This window comes from Myotis lucifugus, unplaced genomic scaffold, assembly GCF_000147115.1.
Source record: "Myotis lucifugus unplaced genomic scaffold, Myoluc2.0 scaffold_481, whole genome shotgun sequence".
In the NCBI taxonomy this organism is placed as follows: Eukaryota; Metazoa; Chordata; class Mammalia; order Chiroptera; family Vespertilionidae; genus Myotis; species Myotis lucifugus.
In genome coordinates, this window is record NW_005871529.1 from 308,665 (window position 1) to 330,707 (window position 22,043).

General features: G+C 38.5%; 1 long non-coding RNA gene across 1 annotated transcript in view; it reads left to right on the top strand.

The window, feature by feature from the left end:
* The window catches only part of LOC111823407, a 22,944-nt gene extending 4,373 nt beyond the window's left edge, over positions 1-18,571 (top strand). Inside the window, exons 2-3 of the long non-coding RNA XR_002826420.1 lie at positions 13,001-13,054; positions 18,322-18,571. This is a non-coding gene — a long non-coding RNA (uncharacterized LOC111823407). The remainder of the gene's footprint in view (positions 1-13,000; positions 13,055-18,321) is intronic.
* The last annotated feature ends 3,472 nt before the right edge of the window (positions 18,572-22,043 follow it).

Sequence of the window (22,043 nt, forward strand, 5' to 3'; positions counted from 1 at the left end):
TAATATGCTAAGTGTCTGGTCATCGGGTCATCCATTCAACCAATCAAAGTGTAATATGCTAATGATATTCTAAGGCCGCTCAACCACTTGCTATGACATGCACTGACCACCAGGGGTTAGATACTCCAACTGGTAAGTTAGCTTGCTGCTGTGGTCCAGCCTTTCGGGACTGAGCAAAATGAGCCAGACATGCCCTGGAGCCCTCTCATGGCCCCTTCCCGGCTGGCCAACCTCCAGCATCCCTCTCCAGCCCCGATCATGCACTGGTAGGGTCTCCCAGCCTGGCCTGCGCCCTCTCGCAATCCAGGCTGAGGGACCCCTGAATTTCGTGCACTGGGCCTCTAGTCTTGTAATATGAGATACAAAAGAACTAATTGAGCTAACTCTTCCCTCTTTCTTTACTCCCTTTCCGCCTTTCTTTTCTCCTCCCTTCTCTTTTCTTCCCTTTTGGAACAATTTTAGTCTAACATCTGTGCTGAACTTAGGCAGAGCAAGTTAGGCACCTGTGGAGGGTGGGGTAGGTGAAGGAAGCTGGATCAGGGCAGTTATTGGAATTCAATCAGAGAGTAGGGAACATTCTCAGAGAAGCTGCCCTTCATGAGGAGTCACAGCTGACCAAGGTGAACCTCTTGTTATGGTAAAAGAATGAAAACAGACCCCAGTTTCTCTTATTTCAACCCTTGCCTCATTTGCTGTTTCTCCTCTCTTTGTCTCCCCAACCCCTGCTTTTTTCTTTCCTTTTTTTTCTACTTCCCGCTCTTCTAAACCTGAAAAAATGCAGAAATTGTAAAAACATCTTTTGAAAGAATTGTTCCGACAGTTTCCAGGAGGGAAATGAACCAATGGTCCCTAGCAAGAGCTATGAAAACCAGAAAAATCTCCAGTCTTTTTCACTGAAGGTTTTGCAGCAGTTAAAGCTGAAGAAATCTTCAACCTCAGCCAGACCACAAGTACATATAGCCCTCTCTAGACCCTACAAAACGTCAATCCTACTTCATTTAGGGGAGTTACCTTGATGCTCCACAGGTGCTCCTGAATGTGCATAAAACTTTAACCTCTATTTGAGTCATGTAAACTAATTTCTTCCTTGACAGTATTCATATGGTAAAGGGAGTCATGACTAGTATGGGATAGCAGAGTCGGAGAGGGGTGTGGAGTGCATTCACAAGGAGGGACAGCATGGTGTGGGGCATAGGAGAGTGGGTATAGAGGGCAGCCATGCCAGACCTATAGTTAGGGATCTAATTTGGAATTTAAAAATTCTGGAGGTGCCAAGGTAAAGGATTTTTATATATGTGGTTTTGAAGTATCTTTTAGCAACTGAACACCTAGGACACAAAGATGCAGAATAAAAACTGTGTGATGAATGAATTAATGAGTAAATAAAGCTCCTGGGAGATGGTTTAAGGTACAAATGTGAAGAGTGTTTTTCTAGCATAGTTGATATTCTCTAGTTTTAAACAAGGGGAATTTTTTTTTATTAAACCATAGAGTGTTTGGGATTTGTTTGCTTGATGAGAGGACTCTGCTGTTTTATGAATGTTAATTCTCGATATCCAAATCCCACTCTAAAGGAATACTGAGCACCACAACAATAAGACAAAGCCCAAGTAAAGTAAACATTCCAGAGGCCTTCAGAGGTTAACTAGAAGTCTGGAAATAATTATCCTACTGCTCAAAAATGAATAACATATGGAAAATATAATCAGTTGAGGAGGACTTCCTCATCTTAAGCAGGATTTCATTTTTTAAAAAATCTTGACAAAGTAATATTTGACTAATATATTCTAAAAAGTATAGCAGTAATATAATTATTGTTTGGTATCTGATATTATTGATTTTATGATCCATTTTATATTATTAAAAGTATTAATAATAAATGATGGTATTTTATTTCCTACTTTTTCTGCCCTACATAAAATTGTTCATATTGCATATTAAACAATTTAATCTATAGAAAGTGAGAGATTAGCATATATATGTGTGTGTGTGTGTGTCGGGTGCTCTGTTTTTATATTTTTATATTATCTTTTTACTTATATACTTTTCCCGACCTATCACCCAGTCAAGAAAATTTAAAAACTGGATTTATTCTACAGTCTCATTTTCTTCTCTGTCTCCCTATTCTATTATTTTCTAAGCTCCTTGAAGATGGTGTATAGACTATTACCACTTCCTCCTTTTGTCTTCCTCCCACAGCAGTCTGGTTTCTGTCCATATCACCCCACTGAAACCCTTTCACCCAGAAACTGTTCTTCGGATCATTAAATCTGAGGGAAAAGTTTTAATTCTTAATTTACTTGACTGCTAAGAGCATTCAGCACTACAGAACCTTTCTTGAAACTCTCTACATTCTTGATATTCCTGACACTACTTTCTTTTTAAATTTCTCCCTAATTATTTAGCCATATCTTCTCAGTCTCCTTTCTCCTTTCTTCCCCTATTATCTTTCCCAGTTGTTTAATGTGATGATATACTCATCAGATCACCCAAATAAAAACACTGGGGCATCATCCTTGACCCCTCACTTTCCCTCTGTCCTCATAGCCAACCAATTCTAAACACTCTATCTCCATTCTTTGTCCTCACATCCTCTTCCACTGCTAATATCTTAGTAAACACTCTCATTATCTCTCACCCAGGGGTTGCAAGAGCTTCCTAATTAGTCACCCTCTCTCCAGCCAGACTCGCCACATTCCATCCTTTATAATTGCCACCAGCATGATGGTATCATATCACTCCCCATTAAAAATCTTTTAGTGGCTTCCCAGTCATTGCAAGATAAAGCCCAAGGTCTTTGGGATAGCTGACATACCAGATTTTCCTTTTTAAAGTCTGGACACAGCCTGCCTCTGTAGTTGTCCAACATCACTTTTTGGTATGAAGCTGCCTCTAGTTCCCACATTCTTCGGGCTGTTCTATGTGCCTGCATATTTGCGCTGGCCATTCCCCTGCCAAGCAATCCCTTTCCCCTGTAAGCTGGTTCTTCTGTACTCTTCAACTTACTCTACATAATTTTCTGCTTCCAGACCTTTTATATATACAGTTCAACCTCTTTTCTGGATTTTATGACACTATATCCAACTTCTTAATGGATATCAGTGGATACTTCATATGTCTAAAACTCCTATTTCTCCTCAAACTTATTTCTAGCTTCATAATTCAGGTTAATTACACCATCTCATTGTCCTCTGCAGAAAACTAGAATGCTCCCTTGATTCCTCCTCTTCCTTACTTCTGCATATACAATTTCTCTTCAGCATGGTTGTTTCTACTATCAAAATATCATTTACACTGATTCACTCACTTAGCCATCGGTTCCCTGAGTCAGAGCTGCATTATTTTTGACCAGTTCAATACTCTACGTGTTACCTCTGCCTCTATTTTCTCATGACTACCTCAAACCCTCATCCTATATCCTACAGGCAGAATTGTATTTCCATCCTAAAAATTTGAACACATTATACCTCTGTTCACAATTCTTCAACAGCTCCCTCTGGTTAAAGTAGCATCTAAACTCACTTGTGTGGTCTGCAAGAGCTTCCGCATAAGGTCCTCGACTTACTTGCTTCATGACTTCTACCACAAAGATAGGAATGCTTATACCTTTGCTCTTCTGTTTCAGAAACCCAAATGTATTCATTGGGACTTAGAAAGCTAATTATTTTTAAGTCAGTAAGTGACTATCATTTTTGTTTCTGCAAGATGAATGTGTAATAGCATGAAACCTTTTTCATTTTTAAAAAGTAAGACTAGATACAAATAGAGCTTAGAGATATACAAAGAAAGCCTAGTAGATAGTCAGCAGCCCTCCCTATGTAGCTATTCAAAACAAAACAAAATAAAACAAACAAATTAGACCTCATAAAAATGGTTCAGTAATTAAAGAGCCATTAATGTATTTTTTCCTTTTTTTCAAATTTTATTGCTATTAATATATTTTTTATGAAACAAATCTACCTCTTTGTAATGCGATTCAACTTAAAAATAGCAACGATGGTCAGGTGTTGTTTTTGTTTTTTTTCCCCCTCAGTTGGACAGAGGTGATTGGCTTTTTAATTTATTTTTAGCTAACTCAGAGCAGTTGAATTTTCACAGTTAAATTCTTTATTCTTTTGTATTACCTCTGTCTTCACCAAACGTTATTTGAAGCAAATTGATATTTTTGAATCTTGGCAATACTCGAGGGACAACATTACCAGCAATGAATTTTCTTCCAAAAATTCAGAGAATGCAATGACAGCCTAATCTGGGCTCAGTTAATTATATGTTTGTAAAGCACTCTGTTGGTGTTATTTCCCCCTCATGTGTTTATTTTTAACACAAACATATACACTCTACCAACTGGGCGCAACCACAGTCATACCCTCTAAACTCTTATGAGAGTTTACCTCCGGCATTTATTTATTCAACACCCAACAAATATATACTGAAAACTGGCATGAGGCAGATGTGATTCCTACCTTCATGGAGCTTGCATTCCAATAAATAGTATTCACTGAACATAGTACAGTCCATGCATTGTGCTAAATGTTCTAATTGTACCATCTCCTTTAACCTTTAAGCTCACCATAATAAAGTAACTATTTAGCAGTATTGTTATTGTTGTTGTTGTCATTTTATAAATGAGAAAACAAAAACTGAGAGAGATGAGTAACTAACTACAGTTTTGATGGAGGCAGAATTGTGTCTAGCTCAAAACTTAAAATAGTGCTCTTTGCAAATAGTGTTGGCCACATACACAGTATTGGCCAATCAATTAGTTTTAAGTGAGATTTCTAAAAAAAAATCTGTTTATATAGGACAATTCATCTGGTAGGAGCCCTCTCTGTCCCTTAAGTTTCATTGTTCTTTCTGTTTAGATTGAACAAAGGCTTGCTATCTTGGGCTAATGTTGACCATAAAGAAAAAAACAAGCCCAGCAGATGTGGCTCAGTGGTTGAGCATTGACCTATGAACCAGGAGGTCAGGGTTCTATTTCCAGTCAGGGCACATGCCCATGTTTTGGGCTCAATCCCCAGTAGGGGGTGTGCAGGAGGCAGCCAATTGATGATTCTCTCTCACCATTGATGTTTCTATTTCTCTCTCCCTCTCCTTTCCTCTCTGATATCAAAATACATTTTTCAAAAAATTCAAAAAAGGAAAAAGAAGAAAGGAAATGCAAAGATAGCTACAAACATTCAGACTGCCTACCTCCGTATATTATGTTATGTAAAAAAAAAGAAGAAGAAAAGAAACTATATTATTCAAGCTACTGTTCTTGGATTTTCTATTACATGCGCCCAAACCCAGCCTCAACTGACACCTTCCATGATCGATTCTTCACATAGTGGCTTGAGTGATCTTTTGAAATGTACATTCAGTTGTATCACTTCGTTACTTCAGTGTGGCTCACATCTCCCCAAAAAGGAAATCCAAATTCCCTAGACTTACAAAGCCAGTGTGAACTGCTTTCCACCTGTCTCTCTGAGCTCATCTCTAAGCTGTACCTTCTTTGCCTTTCGTCACTGATCTGGCTTTCTTTCCCTAGAACATGCCAAGTAGGCTCTTTAGGGACTTTATACTACCTTCTGCTCAGAACACTGGGGTTTTGGCTTCTCTGCTTGGCTGGATCCTGTCACTCAGATCTTAAGCTTCTCAACGCCATTTCAGAGAGGCCTCTCCTAACCACCTATTCTGAAGTAGGAACCAGTAATCCAGTATCACATCCTAACTTAATTCTTTTTGAAGAGCTTATTACTATTTCATACGTTTTCTTGTTTATTTTTTGTATTGAGTTGTGTATTGTCTATATCTCTCTACCAAAATAGAAACTCCATTAGAGCTGGCGTCTGATCTGTTTGGTTTCCACTAAACACCTCTGGTACCTAAATAGTGTCTGCCACAGAGTGAAGACTCAGTAAATGTCCGTCAAATGAATGAACAGTATAATAAACCTCAACCTAAAAGATACAAACCATTCTCACCTAAATTCCAAATATTTATGTCATTCAGGTTGTATAATTTAAACTGTTGAAATACTTTAGCCATTTTTAGTGTATAAAATATTATTCCATATTTTTATTTATATAATTACTAGAGGCCCGAGGCACAAAATTTGTGCAAGAGTAGGCTTTCCTTCCCCCGCTGTTGGCACCGGCTTCTCTCTGGCACCTGGGACCCGGGCTTCCCTGGCAGCCTGGGCTTCATCCGGAAGGTCATCCAGAAGGATGTCTGGTCTAATTGGCAATATTACGCATGATAACATTGGTGACTTCTAAGGAGAGGATCTCTCTCTCTCTCTCTCTCTCTCTCTCTCTCTCTCTCTCTCTCTCCATGCGCTGAGGAAAGGCCATATGAGAAAAGAGTATTAAATTTTATCATCTGCAATTCAAGAAAAGAGCTCTCACCTGGAAGTGAATCTGTCATCACCTTGATTTTGGACTCCCCAGAATTATGAGAAATAAATTTGTTGTTTCAGCCTCGCAGTGTATGGCATTTTGAGAGGAAGAAGCTATACATATAAAATGGTGAAAGGCAAAATGATATGAAATGGCTATTTTACCAAGTCTCTACACTGAAAGGGCATAAACAATGGAACCTCAGTGGCCATGAGCACACCTAGCTTCCAGATCTCTGGTTCTAATATCACTCACTTCCCAGACGTCAGGGGTGGGAGTGGGAGAGAGCAAGCCTGGACCATCTTGTGCTAGAAGTAAGGATGTGCTCAAAAAATTACAGGCACAAAAGCTGGCATGAAGGAGCCCTTAGCGGCCAAATCTGAGACAAACTGAGCATCAAAATAATTAATGATATTAATGGGTTATAATGCAGTGAATAAAAATCAGAAACCATGGATCCATTATTGACAGACAGATATAGAGAAGGAAATACCCTTACAATAAAATGTTAACTAATAAATGAAGAAGGAATGATAGAGTTTTAAAATCACTATCTGGCCCACCTGGCATGGCTCAGTGGTTGCGCATTGACCTATGAACTAGGAGGTCATGGTTCGATTCCCGGTCAGGGCACATGCCTAGGTTGCAGGCTTCTGATTCCCAGTGTGGGGTGTGCTGGAGGCAACTGATCAATGATTCCCTCTCATCATTGATGTTTCTATCTCTCTCTCCCTCTCCCTTCCTCTCTCTGAAATCAATAAAAATGTCATTTTAAAAAAACTCTATCTGGCAAACATCACAGTAATTTGATTCAGGCAAGAGCCATCAATGTACCATAAGGAATAGGACTTTCATGTAATTTCAAATAATCTCCCCACAGTTTAATTATTTATTACAAAGGGGAGAATAGTAACTTTACAGTAGAGAAACTTGAAGTACACCTCTGAGACTTGGTGATCAAAGTTAAGATCACCTATATCAAAACAAGTCACTATTATCTACCACCTGATAGGATCTTTAATTTACCCATACACTGTCTTACTGTTTTTGCTGTTTTCCTGCACAGGAAAAAAAAGTAGGCTGAGTAGAAGTGTCCTGTAAGACAGGTTAAGTTGCAAAAATAAGGATAAAAAACTGCAAAATTTGAGTCAGCTGAGAGAAGAACACAGCATCACTTCTGGGGGATTCCTGCCACCTATGCCAAACTTGAATCTGATGAAGTCTCAGACAAACCCAAACTGGTGGATATTCTACAAAATAAATAGCCCCAGCTCTTCAAAATGTCACAGTTGAGAGGACAAATAAAAATTAAGACTGAGCCAGGTTAAGGAAAGCTAAAAAGACATGACTACTGAAATGCAACAGGTGATCTTGGATTGGATCCTGGACCTGAAAAATTCTTACTACAGTAAACAAATAGGACAATGGGTGAAATCTGAATAGTCTATAGGTTGGATTAGGGAAAAGAACCAAGGATGCTTCTTATGCTCTGAGAGGCAGGCCCTTGCAATGCCAAGTCTTCACCACTCGGTTGATTTGCCTTAAGGGAAGGAACATAGGTTCTGACAGAAGGAAAGGAACTTGTACTCTTTTAGTTTGCAGATGACTTGATATGAAAGTCTTACATGTTTGTCTTTATGCTAAATCACACTTAAACCCCTAATGAATTATCTTCATAGAATACAATTAGGGAGTGTCCCATATAATCTAACAGACATCAGTGCCTGCACATGGATTATCTTCTTTGGATATCAGACAACACTAGACCCTGAAGACTAAAAGCAGTTGAAGATGGATATTGTTTAATATCCCTAGTGCCCTAAAGAATATCCCTGACTATTCCAGGGGATTAGAAATTTTCAAATTTAACTTTATGTTCCATTTTAGTAACTAATTCTGTAAGGTTTTGCTTCTCTCCAATAAGTTGAACAAAAGGCTGGCAGCTGTTTTACTTGTTACCAAAAGGAAGGTTTCTATCTGCTTCCTCTGCCCTATGGTTTTCTCTCTAAACACCACTCTTTTATGATAATGTAATATCTGCCTTGATCTGAGCGTAGACCCTAGGATGTAGCAAAGGGAGGTTTACATTGGATCTTTTGTGTGTGGATAGGAGTCAGAGTTGAAAATAGATTCTGACCATTGTGGCACTAATATCCTTTGTCACACCACCACTAAGAATCTCTGCACAGCAGGTTTTCAGATATATTACTATCTAGCACTTCAAGCTCCTAATCATGTAGGTTCCTCTTATTCATAATAGTTTATGTGTTTAATCCCAGAATGAATACAACATTCAAAATTTAATATGGGTAAAATATACCTTTTTATTAGAGGTCTATTATATTTTACACTAGAGGTCCAGTGCACAGGATTCATGCACTGGTGGTGGTGGGGGGGTGTCCTGTGGGGATCAGCCCACTGTGGGAGCATCCCTCATCCCAGTCAGCTGAGTGGTGCTCCCACTGTGGGAGCGCACTGACCACCTGGGGGCAGCTCCTGCATTGAGCATCTGCGCCCTGTTGGTCAGTGACGGTCATAGCGACTGGTTGAGCGATCGTTCTGGTCATTCTGCCGTTTGGTTGCTGGGCTTTTATTATATAGGATTGCAACTGGCTTGAACTTTGATGGAGATTAAATGTAATTTTAAAGTAAAAGCAAATACTGCTCTATTGGATTCCCCAGCTAAATTCAATGACTTGAAATTGAGAATTTATGGTAATCTTAGCATAATTAACCAAAGTTTTAATTTATTGTACAATAAGATGGTAAAGCTTTAAAATAATAGCTCAAATGATTATTCTTAAAATTTAAGTAAAATCTTTTAAAGTTTCACTTGAGCAAATTCAAAGGATAAAATCATCACTTACAATATTTATGTGTAGGTATTTTCCTCTTTGACTTTACTGTAAACCTCTGTGTAACAGACATTTTTCACTCATCTTTTGAACCCTATACCAGCATAATGCTTGTATATTTTAGTTATTGGAAACAAAATATTGAATAAGCGAATCTGAATTTTTTTTTTATCTTGGGCCTGAGAAGAAAGCGAAAGATCCTGAATCTTTGTTTAGGGACTTGATATTGTGAAATGGACCAATATGTAAAATCATTCCATGGGACACAAGTATCTACCCTCTTATTGAACCCAGCATTGGCAAATATTGACTCCATTGGTGGAAATGAGTCTCAGAGAGGTCCAACTTTACCATTCAATTCTAATTTTGTGGTTTTAGTGGTAAGAAAAATGCAGAAAATAATAGGCTGTCCACAGCAGAAGAGTATATGTTGGTAGAAAAGTAGTTAATGGCACTCTAATTAGTGAAAGGCAACATGACTTTGTCACAGACTAATTGGTGTCTTAACTAGTTGTTGAGATTGCTTAACTTCAATCAGTGAGTCTTGGGACAACAAATTCATACAACACAATGATGCTGATAATAATAAGTTTGTATATATTCAGACAGATCCTCTATTATTCCTTTGTTCTTTAAGGACCATAATGTACCCTTTTTTGTATATTATGTGATTAAACAAAGGTTGCTAAACATTTAATGTTTTATTTTGTTTGTTTCTTATTTTATTGGAAGGAAGTTATTTTTTCTCTTCCATTGATTCTACAGCTCACTACAATTAGAGTTACCATAATGGTAGGATGTGGTTGGTAGAAATATATGACTTCATCCTTTATAATCACCAGCATGGCATTTCCCGCAACAAAACACTACAGGATATCAGTGAAGCTGAGACTCTCTTCTCGGATCTAATGTTTTCGTGCATGCCGGTCTGAAAATGCTGACTGCATCATAACCCTGACTGCTGCCAACATTAAACTTGTAAAACAACAGAGAGCAACAATAAAACTGCTATTTGCATTTTATGGAACTGTGTAAAAGTGAGAAAATAGAGTATCCTAGGGCTGGGTTTTTAAATATTCCCAATGATCTCAATCTTTGTTCACAACACATTATGGCAACACTTTCAAAGCTTTTTTTTTTTTAACTATGGTATATTTCATATATATAATGGTTGAAATCTGTCAGTGCACATCTAACATTTTAATAATGTCTAAATGAACAGCATACTTTTGATGATTCTCATATTGTACTATTATAATAGTTTATTGTACTAGAGGCTAGGTGCACAAAATTCATGCAAGGGGCTCAGCCCTCGCGGCCCACGGCCCCACAGCCCCACTCGACTGGTTGTTCCAGAAGGTCATACCGGAAGGTCATTCCACCATCTGGTCTAATTAGCATATTAGCTTTTTATTATATAGGATTGTGATATATAGGAATATAAGATGCTTAAAAAACCTTAAACAGTTAACTAAGTAAGTGCTCTCAATTCAAAATTGCCCAAATCTTGAACTATGAGTAATGTTTTCCAGTACAAAGGTCTAGCTTTATTTATACTTATCATAAGTGCATACATAATACTATAATGAACAACTAAGCACCTGATTAGCTTCATTGCTTACATGCTTATTTTTAGAAACTTTATCAGCATCTCCAAAAATATATGAGGAACTTCTATTAATAGTTATACTAATATTAACTCCTGCTGTGGAATAAAGATGGGTACACATTCTTTACTACTCCTCCAATTGAGGGGAGTCTAATTCTCTTTCTCTTCAATCCAAGATCGTAACTTGTTTGACCAATAGAATGTGTTACATCCTGAGATTCTGAGGCTAGATTAACAAGAAGCTTTGCAACTTCCTCAAGCTTCTTGAAACTCTCTCTGGGAGCCCTGAGCTGCTGTGTAAGAAATCTGGCTACTCTGAGACTGCCACATTGGAGAGACCACTGGTACATGCTCCAGTTGATAGTCCCTGCTGATTCTAATCTTTTAGTTATTTCCCCCAATAACCTTCTTTGATGCTCAAGACAAGCCTACATACCAGCTTAATATCAACAAGTATCCTTAGTTGATATATGGAAGAGATGAATCACCCAGCTGAGTTATGTCCAAATTCCTGATCCCAAATTATGAAATTCTAGAGGCCCGGTGCACAAAATTCATGCGGGGGGGGGGGGAGGGCGGGGGAGGTTGTCCCTCAGCCCAGCCTGCACCCTCTCCAATCTGGGACACCTCAAGGGATGTCCGACTGCCTGTTTAGGGATCAAGCCTAAACGGGCAGTCGGACATCCCTCTCACAATCCAGGACTGCTGGTTCCCAACTGCTTGCCTGCCTGCCTGCCTGATTGCCCCTCACTGCTTCTGCCTGCCAGCCTGATCGATGCCTAACTGCTCCCCTGCCGGCCCAATTGCCCCTAACTGCCCTCCCCTGCCAGCCTGGTCACCCCTAACTGCCCCCCCTGAAGGCCTGGTCGCCCCCAACTGACCTCCCCTGCAGGCCTGGTTCCCACCAACTGGCCTCCCATGCAGGCCTGGTCCCCCCACAACTATCCTCCCCTGCAGGGCTGGTCCCCCCCCCAACTGTCCTCCCCTGCTTGCCTGATCCCCCACAACTGCCCTCCTCTACTGGCCATCTTCTGGTGGCCAGCTTGTGTCCACATGGGGGTGGCCATCTTTGACCACGTGGGGGTGGCCATCTTGTGTGTTGGAATGATGATCAATTTGCATATCACATCTTTATTAGATAGGAAAATAAAATGGCTATTGTATTAAATTGCTAAAGGTAAACTTTCTCTACTCATAACACTTCCTTCTGACACCAATTTATTCCCCCACACCAACCAATTCTGCAGCTTTTCAGACACCAATAGGGTGCCCTAAAATTCAATTTAATTCTGATACTAGCTATCTGGAACTAACATAAACCCACAGGTCAAGGGCACAAGGATGCCCCTACACACGCACACACTTTATATGTCAATCTCATGTCCTGATCTCTCATACTTTTGAATGACTGGCTATATATTGGGGTTCACGAAATTTCCTCCTCACGTTCAATAATTTGCTATAACAGCTCACAAAACTCAGGAAAACACTTTACTTATGTTTACCAGTTTATTATAAATGATATTATAAAAGATATAAATAAATACAAAGAGTGAAGTCTGGAAGGGTCCCGAGTGCAGGAGTTTCTGTACCCCTGGAGCTGTGGTGCACCACCCTCCCAGCATATGGATGCATTCACCAACTCAGAAGCATTCTTGAACCCCTCAGGAATGTTCATGAAGGTTTCATCGTAGGCATGATCCGTTACTAACTCAATCTCCAGCTCCTCTTCCCTCCTCAGAAATAACCAGCCTCTATCTAGGAGCTCCCTAAGAGTCACCTCATTAAAACAAAAGATGCTGCTATCACACAGGAAATTCCAGCAGATTTAGGAGCTCTGTGTTAAGACATTTCTATGACTCTCATTTTTCAGAAAATTAAAAGGGTTTATGAGGTCTGTGTCAGAAACTAGGGCAGAGAACACATGTATATTTTTTATTAAGGCACAGCTGCTAAGCTTTGCAGGTATTCTGTTAGCAACAGTAAATAACTGGGACACACACATCTTGTATCGTCAATGATTGTCTTGCAAAATAGATTGGATTTTATTGAAATTGGATTTTATGAAACTCTATTTTAATCATTTTGTGTTAAGAAATATAATAATAATTATTATTTATCAATTTATTTCATATACAGCCTCTCTTTCTATATAGGTAGCCCACTCTTTCTTTTGGAAATCCGCCACTGAGAGAAGTCTTGATTGAAAGGTAGTTGTCTCCAACTTTGAAGGGCTATGTCCTTTCTTTTCTTGCCCTAAGTGGCCAGGGGAGAGCACTTAAATTTTCAACTCCTGTGGGACTTTGAATTTTGAGCTAGTAATACAAGGATTCAAGACAGAATAAATTCCCTAAGACCTAAATATAATCATATCATTCCTCTCCTAAATATGATCCAATCCTTTAAAATTAGATCAAGTTTCAACTTGTAGCCTGGTAGAAAGTGCCTTTATTGTCTGTCCCTTATTTATCTCTCCAACCTCATCCCTCAGTGTTTCTCAGAATCCTAATGGATCAATCATTCCAGATTACTGTTATGGGTAAAATTGTGTCCCTGCAAAAAAGATATGGTTAAGTCCTAACCCCCAACATCCCAGAATGTGACCTTATTTAAAATTAGGGCCTTTATAAAGCTAATCAGTAAAATGAGATGATTAGGGTTGGCCCTAATCCAATACAATTCCTGTCTTCATAAAATGAGAAGTGTTGACCAGGAAGACATGCAGAGGGAAGATTATGTCAAGTGAGGGAGAATGCTATGTGAAGATGGAGTGTTGTGATCACTCTGCAAGTTGAGCAATGCCTGAGGCTATCAGAAGCTAGCAGAGAGGCATTAACCAGTTCTGTCCTTAGTGCCTTCAGAGAGAGCACCTCAATTTCAGACTTCTAGCCTCAATACCTGTGACACAATACATTTCTGTTGTCTTAATGCACCTAGTTTTTGGCCCTTTGTATGGCAACATAGAAAACCCATACAAGTACACACTGCTTACCAAGAGCGTTATACTTCTCCTCAAAAAAAAAAAAAAGAAAATAGGAGGAAGATTTATGCTAAACATTCCAATATTTGGAAGAAGGAGGTGGAAGCAATCAGGGACTTTTTTTCATGAAAGAGAAAGTATTTGAACTAGGCATTAAGGACATGAAGATTTCAGTAGGCAAAGACAGGAGGATGGCATTTCTAACTTAACGAATACTTGAAGCAAAGATGTAAAAGCAGAAACATGTAGATCCTTTCTAAAATAAAAACAGGTTGTGTCTTCACTTTATGTATCAGGTGTGTACAGTGAATTCTAAGAACATTATTATCAATGGCTCAGTTTAATTAGACTTCTGGAAGCAAGCACACTGGAAAATAGTTAGTTGCTTTAGCATCCCTTCCTCCAAGAACTCTCATAATTGCTTTAGGATTTTTTAGTTATTCTCTAAAATATGAGTGCTCAGGAGTTTACCAAACAGTGAAAATTTTTAAAGGATAAGGGGCATCATAAGGATATCAGTATCTTATTTTGGAACATAAGAACATTTTAATTAGTTATTTTTTTATCACCATACCTTCATTAGAGAAATAAGATTTCAAAAATGAAGAAGGAAACATTATAATCTCAGAGTAAATTATGATTCTATAAGTTGAAAATAGCTTTGAGAAAATTTTCCCACATTTTCATTCTTTCTTATTTCCCCCAAATCAAAGAAAACAATCTGCTGTTTAGGGGTAGAGACACATAGTAGAACTAAACATATGGACATTTTTAAGAGCAGGGAGGGGACAGAGCAAAACTTTTTGCAATGCTCTTTGATTCTCTTATAACCTATGTTCATGAACTGATTCTGCAAATGTAGCATTTACATAAATCATCTGATAATTAAAAGTCCAAAAAAATGAATGATAAAACCCAGTGGATGCTATGCTTTTTCCATAAGGCACAAGAGAAAGAAAATTATAAGGCATAAAAGAAGTTGGAGTTATAGATGTTTGGGGTTTTCCCAATCACTTTAAATTTTTGTAAAAACAAATCTTACTAATGGTTAGTTCCTGCCTCATGCTGACAGTTTACAAATAAGAATAGCAAGGTCCCATTTCAGGGCAGACAGTGTGGAGCCCTCCTCAAAAGCATTTTCAAATTAGAGTGACAGAGCTTCACAAGCATTCCTGGCAGTAAAGGATAAATATTAATGCTTCAAGCAAACCATAAACTAGATCTATAGTCTTTCACCCACCCCAGCCCACTGTAAGAGCAGAGATAGGCCTCCTGCAGCTGGACTTTGTGTCTCCTTGATTTTTTACACTCATATGTGGTAAAAGAACAATATGTAATTCTTGTTCACAAGAATTTATTCTATTGGTATACTGCTTCATCTGAGAAGATTATGCTCTAGGTTCCCCCAAATCCAGACATATAAAGATATATATTGACACGTGTTCAATAGAAACATCGATTTTTTTCTCTAAATGGTATATAATTGAGGAGGCCCAGAGGAAGTAGCATAGCATGGCTTGATGACAGAAAGATCCAAATAATAAATTTTGGCTCAATTTGTAGGACAATTGCTTTCAGTTCCTTAAAGAATTGGGTTGCAACTTGAAAGATATGACAGGGGCTAATGCACCCATTCAGCTACATTATCTTTAGTTTGCTTCCTTATATCAGGGAGAATATCTTCAATTAAGATAGAAATAAAATGGTTCCAGTGTTCTAAATTTACAGTAGAGCTGTTAATGTATAGAATACTTGTTCTTTACCTCTGGGTACATAGTTTCATTTTTTTTGATATATATATATATATATATATATATATATATATATATTTTATTGACTTCTGAGAGGAAGGCAGAGAGAGAGAGAGAGAGAGAGAGAGAGAGAGAGAGAGAGAGAGAGAGATGATGCGAATCATTGATTGGCTGCCTCTTGCATGCCCCCCACTGGGGATTGAGCCCACAACCCAGGCATGTGCCCTTGACTGGAATTGAACCCAGGACCCTTCAGTCCACAGGCCGACGCTCTATCCACCGAGCCAAACCAGCTGGGGCCATAGTTTCATTTTATTTTAGGGGAGGAAGCCTTTTAAAAAGTTCCTGTTGGCCCTAGCTGGTTTGGTTCAGTGGATAGAGCATCAGCCTGCGGACAGAAGGGTCCCAGGTTTGATTCCAGTCAAGGGCACATGACCGGGTTGCAGGCTTGGTCCCCAGTGTGGGGTGTGCAGGAGGCAGCCGATCAATGATTCTCTCTCATCATTGATGTTTCTATCTCTCTCTTCCTCTCTGAATTCAATAAAAATATTTTTTTAAAGAAGTTCCTATTGTTCTCTGAATATCAGCTTCCAATTTGGCCAACTTCATACCACAGAGCTACCAAAAATAAAAAATAAAAAAATCTTTCATCTATCTTGTCAAGTTTCAGCTGGGACTAACAATAAACATCCCTGACAGTATTGAATGACCCCATGAACAAAAGAGGTGTCTCCTCTTCCCCCCCTCACCCCCCTCCCACAAGGGTGCAGAAGATACTATCCTCCCAAGATTCAGAGTCGCTTCCAACGGCAGGCAAAAGAAAGACTGAATTCCCCTGAAAGCTGGCAACAGTCAGCAACACCTTAGCTGCACGTGGAGTACAACCCACATTTCTCTTTGGCCATATTTTTGAGCCCCCAACCTGTCAGTTGAGCTGCCTGCATACACAAGAATAAACAACCTGCATGCCCCAGGCAGGCAGAATACTCAACCAAGTTTTCAGGACACAAAACACCACAAATAAGAAGAAAATAGCTGTCTTGGGGGAGAAAGGATTGATAACAAATGGGTACCCCAAATTCCCAAGAATCTGGATCTGGAAAGGAAGGAACAACATGGAATTTTGCCTTCCTCTCTTGATTGGGGGACCACAGAGATCCCAGAGAGCTAACTCTGGCAAAAATTCTCACCCTAGGATCCCACCTGCAGGTCTTGAGGAGGTGGGATAGAAAGAATAGCCCTGATAGCTACCAGATTTGGCAAGGTTTTCCATTTGGGTTCTAAGAAGTTATTTCAATACCTGTTAAAAATAAACTGAGGCATACCGAAAATGTTGAGAATTCATTTGAGCACTTAGAGCCTCACCAAACCATAAGTACATAGTAGGAATGCTGGAGAACAGGAGCCCTGGACATACATAAAGTGCAGAAGCAATCAATCAATCAATCAATCAATCAATAGAATTATTTGATTGGCCAGAGAGTAAAGCCTAGTTGCCGTTTTGTGATTGGTTCCTCATTGAGTTTTGATTTTGTAACCTTGAGGCATTTCTGGGCTTAGATTTTGGCTTGATCACGTAGGGCACCTTGACCTAAGAACCACCTCCATGTTTGGTGCCAGGTGGGTCCTGGAAATATCGAGGGGAACACTTTGCAAAGTATATGATTGTCTAACCACTATGCTACACACCTGGAACTAATACAACATAATATCGAATGTAACCTGTAATTGAAAAAATAAAATGAAGCACCCCAGTCTAACAGCCTCCTTGCTTAATGTAACAGGCCTACATGAGAACAAGTGCCTAACAATAGGAGGCTGCCAGGAAAGAGCAGCTCTTTTTATTGTTGCTTTGTTGATATTATTGTCATCATCAACAGCATGCTAATCAAAAGTAAGCCGAGTTTTCGATCTGCCTGTGCCTTCAACAGAGTGAAACGGGGGAGGTGGTGATAAAAAGCTTCAGATAAAATCCAGCTTCTAGCCCAGCTCTGCCCCTGCTTGTACGACCTTGGGAAAGTGGCTTAATCTCTCGTCTCTTATTTAATGTGAGGATAATAGCTGTACTTACTCTAGAAGATGTTTGTGAGGATTAAAGAAGATTTTTGATGAAGTTCTGAGTATCGTTTCTGGCTCATAATTAAGTGTTCAGTGTTAGCAATTATTAACATTATGACATATCTTATTATTCAGTCTCAATGTAAAACAGTCCCTGCAAGAGAGTCCTAAATGTCTGATCCAAGATAACAGGAAAAAATTAGAGATTTTAAAAGGTCATCCGAAAGCTATCACAAAGAAACAAAAGCAATAAAATCTGAATGGGTGGGCAGAAAAGACACAAACACACTCTGAAAACATGAAGAAGTGAAACAACAGGCTTAAGAAGAGATTTCCTTATTTCATTTACTCGACAAACACTTTATAATGCTCACTAAGGCCCGGGCACTGTTGTAGGCCCTTCACAAATATTAATTTATATAACCCTAGTAATCCTACAAGGCAGATACTATTTTTTATCCCGATTTTACAGATAAGGAAAGAGAGGCTAGAGAAGTCAAGTAATGTACCCAAAGTCTCACAACTAGCCAGTAGCAGAGCCAAGATCTGAAGCCAGAAATATGCCCCAGAATTTGGGCATTTATCCTAGAAATGGAGACAAGAGCAAAAGCATTGCTACATTTTATTAAGATATAGCTAAGATTTTAAAATATATTCCACTGAAATGAGCTTTTATCTCCTCCTCCAGGTTGAATTCCAAGAGTAACAGTCAAGGACCTTTACCTGGTTCTATGAGAAGAGCGTTCTTCTAGTGAAAATACAGTGGCAGACTCAAGTGTAAATGCAAATATAGAGGGCCAATTTGGCAATGTGTGCCAAAAAGACTTAAAATTGTGTGTATAATTTGATCCAGAATGTCTAGCTTTTGTAATAATTTTAAGGAAGTATATAAGCATTTTCAGTGAGGATGTTTATTAAATGTGTGTTCATAAAAAAAATAATCATGACAGCAAAAGTGAATTCAATGTCCATTGACTAGAGGCAGTTAAGTAATGTATAATCAATCCACCAAATGTGATAAAATGCCCTCATTAATAAGATGTTGCAGCAGAATGTTTAAAAACAATGACATAGACCAGCCGTGGGCAAACTACGGCCCGCGGGCCGGATCCGGCCCATTTGAAATGAATAAAACTAAAAAAAAAAAAAGACCGTACCCTTTTATGTAATGATGTTTACTTTGAATTTATATTAGTTCACACAAACACTCCATCCATGCTTTTGTTCCGCCCCTCCGGTCCAGTTTAAGAACCCATTGTGGCCCTCGAGTCAAAAAGTTTGCCCACCCCTGACATAGACAATGGTTCATGATGCATGACATCAAGGAAAAAAAGGCACAGAAAAAAGTCAAAGAATATTTTCTAAAATGTGTTCTTTTAGGAAGAAAATAAAACTAGGAGAATTTTAATGTTACATGCTTATTTATTTTTGTATTATAAATTGTTCCAATAAACTTTTGTAATCAAAGAAAGAAAATTTAATGTAAAAATTTGATTTGTTCCCAGTCCTAGGAGTCCCAAAAGGACAACTTGGAATCCCAGAACCTAATGCAAATAACCAGGGACTGAGCTGAACAGGGGATTTGTTGAGGATCCTTTCCTACCCTACAGCTTTTCATTCCAGTTTTTTTTTTTTTTTTGGTTTTGCTGTTGTGGAATACAACCCACAATGCTCCCCAGCAGATGCACATCATTTATTCCAGAACTCTCTTAGAGCCCTGAGGCTCTGAATATTTTCTATTTATGAGCTGGGATAGACACGAAACATTTAAAAAACATTAAAGGCATCCTTTTCTTTCTTAAACCCTGTAACCTAAAGGAACACTGTCCAATAGAACTTTCAATATCGATGGGCATGTTCTATAGTTGCACCGCACCTTATGGTAGTCACTAGATGCATGTGCTATTGCATATTTGCCATGTGGCTAGTAAGACCGAAAAACCGAATTTCTAATTTTATTTCAATTTAATTAATTAAATTTAAATAGCCATGTGCAGTTGGTGGCTACTGTATTAAACAGCGCATGACTAACATGTTCAGAAACAGTTAGCTCGGTATTTCCTGTTCTGGACTTCATTTTCCAAATTAAAATCCCTACTCAACATTTATCACTTTTATTCATTCACTTATTTACTACTATAAACATATTAGTAAGCATTGCAAGCCAGTCTTGGTACTAAAATCTACAGACTCAGTTGCTTACGAGAGAGCCCTCATTGCACATGTTCTTTAGCAGAAATAAGGATTTAAAATATTTATTTATTGACTTCAGAGAAGAAGGAGAGAGAGGGATAGAAACAGCAATGATTAGAGAGAATCATTGATTGGCTGCCTCCCGCATACCCTACACTGGGGGGTCAAGCCAGCAACCTGGGCATGTGCCCTGACTGGGAATCAAACCCTGACCTCCTGGTTCATAGGTCAACACTCAACCACTGAGCCACACCTGCCAGGCAACATTTCCTTATCTCAAATTGCATCTCTTGTATTTTGCCTCCCAAAGGATCACAAGGAAAGAAAAAGATGGATTCTAGTTCATTCATTCAGTTTGTGCTATACTGGAACTGTGTGTTCATGAGCTTACTTATTAATTCTGTATCAGATTCTATCGAAGGACCCTCTTCCTCCCCCTGGGTACTTTGAATTCTTCCAAAATCCATCCTTTAGACTGAAAAGGAGATTTCTCCTGTTTGATCTTTTCTTCATGAACAGACAGGGATTGGTTGATTCTTCTGAGCAAAAGGCCTTATTCATCTGAGAAATGGGAATTGGTATCTCTATATTCTCTCTGCCTCTGGGAAATAAAACTACTTTCCTACTAACTAAAGTATTCAGAAGAAAACCCAATATGTCTTTAGATTTAAATTATATTGGGCATTTTCTATGTCTAAATCATTGTACTGTGTATTGCAGATTATCAAAAATCTAAAAGACATGGCCCCTGCCTTCCACAGAACCCAAAAGTGTATAGAATCCAAATAGAAGATACCAGGTGACTTTGCTTTCTTAGAAAACATGATTCCACCACTCTTCTTTTTTTGTTTGAAGTGGACAGGTTTTATCCTATTCATTTATTCCCATTCCACCACACCTACCCCTTTGGCAACCATCAACTTGTTCTCTGAATCTATGGGTCTGTTTCTGTTTCATTTATTTTGTGTTTTTAGATTGCACATATAAGTGAGATCGCATGGTATTTGTTTTACTCTCTCTGACTTGTTTTAATTAGCACAATACCCTCTAGGTCCATCCATGCAAGTGGCAAGATTTCATTATTTTTTTGTGACTGAATAATATTCCTTTGTATATATGTTACACATCTTCTTTACCCAATAATCTATTGATGGACACCTAGGTTGCTTCCATATCTTGGCTATTACTGGTAATACTTCAGTGCACATAGAAATGCATATGCCTTTTCAAATTAGTGTTTTTGTTTTCTTCGGATAAACACCCTGGATTGCATGGCAGCTCTATTTTTAATATTTTTAGTCTCCATGCCATTTTCCATAGTGGCTGCATAAATTTTACAATCCCACCAACATAAGGGTTCCCTTCTTTCTATAGCCACTCAACACTTGTTTGTTGATTTATTGCTAAGACTCATTCTGACAGGTATGAGGTGATATCTCATTGAGGTTTTCAATTTGCATTTACCCGATAATTAGTGATGTTGAGCATCTTTTCATGTCTCTTGGCCTTGGGTAGGTTTTCTTGGGAGAAACATCTATTCAGGTCCTTGACCATTTTTAAATTGGATTTTTTTGTGTGCTAAATTGTATGGGATTCTTATCTATTTTTGGATATGAATCCCTTATCAGATGTATCATTTGCAAATATCTCCCCCCATTACTAGGTTGTATTTTCATTTTGTTGATGGTTTCCTTCTTGTGCAAAAAAACCTTTTTATTTTTATGTAGTCTCATTCGTTTATTTTTTTTCTTTTGTTTTCCATACTCAAGGAGATATATCCAGAAAGATATTACTAAGAGCAATGTCAAAGTGTTTACTGCCTATGTTTTCTTCTAGAATTTTTATAGTTTCAGGCCTAACATTTAAGTCTTTATTCCATTTTGAGTTTATTTTTTATATGGTATAAGATAGTGGTCCAGTTTCATTGTGGGGTTATTTTTTTGCATGTGTCTGTCCAGTTTTGCTAACGCCACTCATTGAAAAGACTGTCTTTACACCCTCCCCACCCCCTGCTTTTTGAAAGCATTTGAAAGGGAATGAGAGGAATCAAAATTTGAGGGTAAGGCCATTTTTGGTTCATCTTTCCATTGTAAACAAATATAAAAGGAGGAACTGACATGTATCTAAAACTGTGCTAAAGTCTATGGCAAAGAAAAAAATAAAACTAGCATCACTGCTGTAAAGGAGATTAAAATTTAGTTGGGTTTACATGTAGTT